This window comes from Labrus mixtus, chromosome 1 (assembly GCF_963584025.1).
Source record: "Labrus mixtus chromosome 1, fLabMix1.1, whole genome shotgun sequence".
Lineage (NCBI taxonomy): Eukaryota > Metazoa > Chordata > Actinopteri > Labriformes > Labridae > Labrus > Labrus mixtus.
Genome location: NC_083612.1, coordinates 3,234,034 through 3,239,716, shown reverse-complemented (window position 1 = coordinate 3,239,716; position 5,683 = coordinate 3,234,034). Strand labels below are relative to the sequence as shown.

Genomic DNA, 5,683 nt, shown 5'->3' with positions numbered 1-5,683 from the left:
AGTCTTCCTCAATGCAAAACCCCACATTTCAATTAGTGGATTATCAGCTGTGGAACCTCGTTGTCCCCCTGAATCAGGCTTTTTCTTTGGCTGCTTCGTTCCCGTTGTAGATGAGCACACAGAGACAGAGAACAGATATAGCATGGCTTTGGTTTATAGAGTGTTTGGCAAAGAAAAAGGACGAAGGTGCGAGTTCATTATCCAGACATACAATTCCTCTCTCCCACCTGCAACAGGCTCACCATCAGGGGAAATATCTTGATAGGACGATAAAGAAAACAGAGACAGGGAATATGTTCAGTAGCGCTTTGGAGAGGCGCCAATTGGAATTTGCTGCAAACACAATCTGGAGATCCACTGGGCTGTAAATTGGCTGTGTATAATGTCAGTGTGTGTGCTTGTGCATGCTGGTGTGTGGGAGTGTCAGATAGCGGATAGGGACATTCGGGAACTGTAGCCTGGAGCTTTAAGTCTGTTATCCAAACAAAAATATACACCGCTTTCAAATGCTACTTATTTGTGCAGATTCAGACTAATTAGACATGACTTACATCCAAAATGGATTTTTCATAAATGTGTGTTTTTATTATGCAAGGCAAAGCAAACAAAGATACCTAAATCAGTAAAACTAAAAAAGATTTTTTTTTCCTGTAACCTCTCCAATTCTTGTATGTTCCACTTGAAAGAAACGAGAACAGTTCATCAAACGTGCAGACTTTATCCAAAATAAATCCAGTGAGAGTTGATGTTTAAAGTTGCTGGTAGTTTTATTGCAAATCAAAGAAAACCAAAAAATATATGTAGTGGCTCAAATGACCTGAGACACATGCAATGCCTTTCATTAAACATGACTGACTGTTGAGCCTGAGGTCGATGACGGTAAGTGCTGTGACCCGTCTTCCTCCCAGTTTGCGCTCTGCACACTCACTTACAGACTTCTACCTGTGGAGGGTGTACACAAAATGAATTACAAATAAAATGCAAATAACATAAACTTAAATGCGGCTCCTACACCAATAGTACAATAACTTTTAACAGGGAGAATTGAGTCAATCCTAATTCCAAAAAATGGTTCTCTCGCTTGAAGTACATGCAGCACTAGTTCACACACAAGAATTTAGCCAGAAAGAAGCTAATTAGCTCACCTCTGTACTGTTTCATAAATTTGCTGAAGCTTAGACACGGTAATGTGACAGTTACCGAGCAAGAAGCCAGACTAGAGTAAATATTTGACCTTGGCAGTCGGCAGAGTTCTTTGGTCTCAAACTATATCTTTGCTGGTGTTCTGTTGAGATGCCTTATCTGAAATATTAGCACACTTTTTTTTTCATGTTACGGTGGTCCGCTTGCACCGTGTGTATCCTTGCACCACCTGTGTAAGCTGTGACGACAAATTTCCCCTGGGGTACAGTAACAATAGCAGAGGCTATCTGTTTCAACTTCCAATCACTTTAATACAGCACTACTCGATGATGGATTTGCACAGAAAGGAAATGGGATGCATGTTTTTATACTGTATAAACTTTTTATTAGGTGTAAGCAGAAGCTATTCTCGATAGTTAAGATGACCATCTTCACCAGCCTCTGCTTTTGAACAGACTCACGTTGCTGATGAAGGGAAGGGGGAAAAGCCTTATGTGTGTTTTACTACAGTGAATATGGACTCAGAGACCCTCAGTGAGCGCCATAATGTTGCTTTGAGTACCCGGGGTTGCATATGTATGAAGAATAAAGGGGTTTAGGTTCACCTTCAGTCTCAAGGGCCGGTCTCAGTACATAAACCTTCCTCAATAGGGGCACGGGGATGTCAACTAACAGGTTTACTTGTTTAACCTTTATTAGCCAACAAGAGAGTCAATAAGACACTAGCAGCTTTATTTCCGCGCAGCGCACTACGGAGCCAATAGCCCCCTCTCTCGTCAATGATGTGTATCCTCAGGCCCGGCGCGAACCAGCAGCGCCCCTCCATTCTGCTCCGTTTCAAATACTAGCCGAGGCTTTTTTCAGCAGAGCTCACATGAAGCTGAACAGAGTAGATCAAACCAGACAGAAAGTCAGACAAGGGAATGCACAGAGCACAACACAATATACAGAATCTTGATCGCTAACCCATCACTTTATCAACATTACGTCAAAATAGACACCAAATAAACAGCTAATCAACCTTGCAAAGACAAAGCAGCATGTTGTTTGCTCTCTCTTTATTCCCACCTGATCTTGAAGTTCTGTGATCTTGTGCAGCTTCTGATGGCTACGCTCACACTTTCAGATACGGACCCAGTGGGGTAGGGTGTTCGCTGTAGGACGGAGCAAAAATCGATTGAACGCAGACTATCTAGAAATGAGGGGTGAGTCAATTGGACGCAGCAGACCAACCTTTTTGCTGTGTGTTAAGAGCAAAAGAGATTAAGAGAGGAGAGTTTTAGCGAGATACCAAGCAAAGGTTCCTGCAAACAAACCAGGGCAGTGAGGTTAAGAGTCTATACATAAAGATAAACTTTATTGATCCCCCATGGGGGAAATCTTTGTATTACAGCAGCTCAAGAAAACAGGAAAAAGGGATAAAATTATAAAAATCAAACACATGTACATCAGTTAAATAACGACAGAGAAAAAATACAATAATACCAGGTATGTGCACTTCCACTTGTGGAAAGACTTATAATTAAAAAACACACACAGTGTGTAGCATTATTGATATGAGTGGTGATGCTGTTAAAGAGTCAGATGAAACAGTCTGACGGCAGATGGGATGAAAGACCTGCAGTAGCGCTCTGTCTTACAGGGTGGGTGTCTCAGTCTGCTGTTGAAGGAGCTGCTTAGGGCCCCCACAGTGTCATATAGGGGGTGAGAGACATGTATGATCACATTGCCACCAGGTTGCACTGCTTTCCTATACAGACTAATACATCATGTATAGACTCACCAATGTGCAGGAAGAACTCCCATAGTCAAGACCTATAGGCCATGAGAGAAGAAGAACACCAGAAACAGCTGCTACAAATGAGCTGGCAGGGCTATGACCTCCCTTTCTAAAAACATTTTTAATGAGAAAATGATTCTTCAAAGAACTTACAACAGTCGGCTTACTTCTTTCCAGCTCATGCACAGCATCCTCTTCGAATCACTTCGGCAGTGCAAATGAGTAACAGGTTTCATGGCACCCTTGATTTGCTGATCATTTTGGGCTAAATTATTTGGCAAACAGGCCACAGGCTGACTGATGACACAACTGTAGAGGTCGAGACTGTAGAGATGCTAAAAAGACGTAGCTTAGCATCTCTTAACTAAAGAAACGATGGACCAGCCACTACTTGAAAGCAGACGGTGTCACTGACACATCCAGGCTTCAATCATCTTCTCAGACCCTGGGCAAGCTGGAAAACCAAATTCAGCTGACTGTGAAACCGTTTTTTTCCTCAGATTGGGCTGAACAATCTGCTGGTTATGCACATCTTCTTTGGTAGACAGAATTATAACTTTTTTTCCTCAGTGTTCTTTTATTGTTCTTCGAAAAGCATTGGTGACTTATCATGCAGCAAAGTGCGTCACAACAAGTGTCTGAAAGGAAAGATTGTCCAGAGTTATTGCATTTAAACCATCATTGCATCTCACCCCCCCTGCATGATGGCAGGCCTTTTTATCTTGTTGTGCTTGTGGCGGTTTGGAGCGACTATAAAGTCCTTTACCCTCAGAGGTGACAGATCATAAGAACTAGCCTCGAGCCAAGCACAGCTTTAATTCAGCTCCCGTATGCCCGTTCATCCAGAACTTTGATGAATCTAGCTGAGGATACGCTCAAACCCACATGAGCATCCAATAAAAATAAGTTGTATATATATCATTGTCTCGTGCAAGTAGCAAATCACTCGTGCAATATCTCCCAACCAATTTTTGTTCATGGGGCACTTGATACAACAATGAATGGACCCATGTTGGCGGTTGAACCTGTTAGCCAGGAGGCTTAAGATGGCCTCACCTCTGCTGTACTGGTTGACCAAAAGTGATTATGAGACAGCATTTCCAGTAGACCTGAAGCCCATCGACCTAAAGCTCTTCTTCAGAAACCAATGAGTGACATCACTGCAGAGGACGTCCATGGATTATCCAGTTTATGGTGTTTACGTTGCAGCTTTTTACCTGGAGGCTTTAGGCCCTCATCTGCTCCATCTCTTTACCTAGTTCTAATTGGACACAAGTTAAGTAGAGGTAGCTTTTCCAGTATGGCGGCCGTCATCATTGGGACATCATTTTAGAAACCAATGGGTGATATGTCACTGAGACTACATCCATGTTTTATACGGTCTATGAGTAGAACTGGCACAAGAAGAATGTGGCTAACCAATCACAAGCACAGCTGGCCCAAAGTTAACCATTTAAATATGTTGCTGTACATTAGCATGCTATGTGTTGTGTAAAAATAGCTGAAGAGCAATCAGAGACTCTATCTCACTCACAGTTACAAGTCAATTTAGAGGTATCATACAAAGCTGCGGGGGATGTTGGAATCTAAATGCAGCACACAAAACCTTTTTACTCAAGGTCTGTCCCTGAAACAGTCACACAGGTAAATATCGACACAGTCCAGTTGAATCTTAAGGCTAAAAGGCGTAACAGTCTAGGTGCTCAGACTGCTTCGATCTAATCTGGAGACAGACGAGTGAGGCCCAGAGGCAACAGAACAAATTCTCACACTAAAGGTCAACACAGTGTAACGGTACCGTGGGGCAACAGACCGAGGACGCAGTCAATGAGATAGCTGGTTCAGCCCCAGGAAAGGAGTCCGTAGTAAATAAAAAAATCCAACAGGGGACAGGAGGAAGACAGAACAGAAGCAGGCAGAGGGCCAACGAGCAAGCAGGTAGATACCCACAGAAGCAGTCAGTGAACAACAGAGGAACATAGGAACACTTAAAAACTCACACTGTTGGATCGACGCAAGGAAATGTCAAGCGGCCAAGGAGAGGAGCAGACAGGATCCAAGGACACAGAGGCAGAACTCGAGGTCAAGAACAGAAGGCTGAAGCATTTACCAGGAGAGTGTGCACCGGCTAATCAATCCGATGAAGAAGGCTGTAAAGTCTTGCATAAAGCTAAAGAACAATCTTGCAGTCTGAGTGGACAGGAGAGGGTTTGATACTGGCTTGATTGCAGATGAGAGGCAGCTGGGTGCACAGGTGAGTTGAGTTGGCTGATGAGGTGGGTGTGGCAGGCAGTGGACTGGAGTGGAGCAGAGGCAAGGTGAATGAGCAGAGGAGCACAACTACTGTGATGCAAGTATTTCCATAACTTAGACTGAACCTCGATGTCCTCCCTAAACCCTGAGCCCATACAAAATTAATTGACATCACCTGGAAAGTGATTGAGTGCTCGAGTCTGCAAGGGCTCGAAATGGTTCATACCAATCGGACAGCACTTTGCGACTTCACCGTAACCATGACAGCACAATGTGGCATTAGGTATTTATAGATATAAAAACTCCTCAAAAAAAGTTTGGAAACGTTATTTTGGTAAACTATTTTGCCCCTTTAATAATACTAATTGGTGTTGTATTATATATTGTTGGAAAGCCTGAATACAAAGAGGTATAACTTGCAAGGATCGTACATTCTTGGAATGAGCAACGCAGCTAGACGTGCGGTTAGTGCCCCAAAGAAATGTGCCCAAATCCTACTTTTTTTGG

The 5,683-nt window shown here is 43.1% G+C and overlaps 1 long non-coding RNA gene across 2 annotated transcripts; it reads right to left on the bottom strand.

The window, feature by feature from the left end:
* Positions 1–862: 862 nt before the first annotated feature.
* LOC132980125 (uncharacterized) lies at positions 863–5,144 on the bottom strand. Of its 2 annotated transcripts, none has more exons than XR_009674139.1 (4): positions 4,924–5,144; positions 2,212–2,297; positions 1,749–2,023; positions 863–942 (listed from the first exon to the last, which is right to left on the bottom strand). It is a non-coding gene; the product is annotated as an uncharacterized LOC132980125 (long non-coding RNA). The 2 variants fall into 2 exon arrangements; XR_009674140.1 differs by lacking the exon at positions 4,924–5,144 and adding an exon at positions 4,722–4,809.
* Between the last annotated feature and the right edge of the window lie 539 nt (positions 5,145–5,683).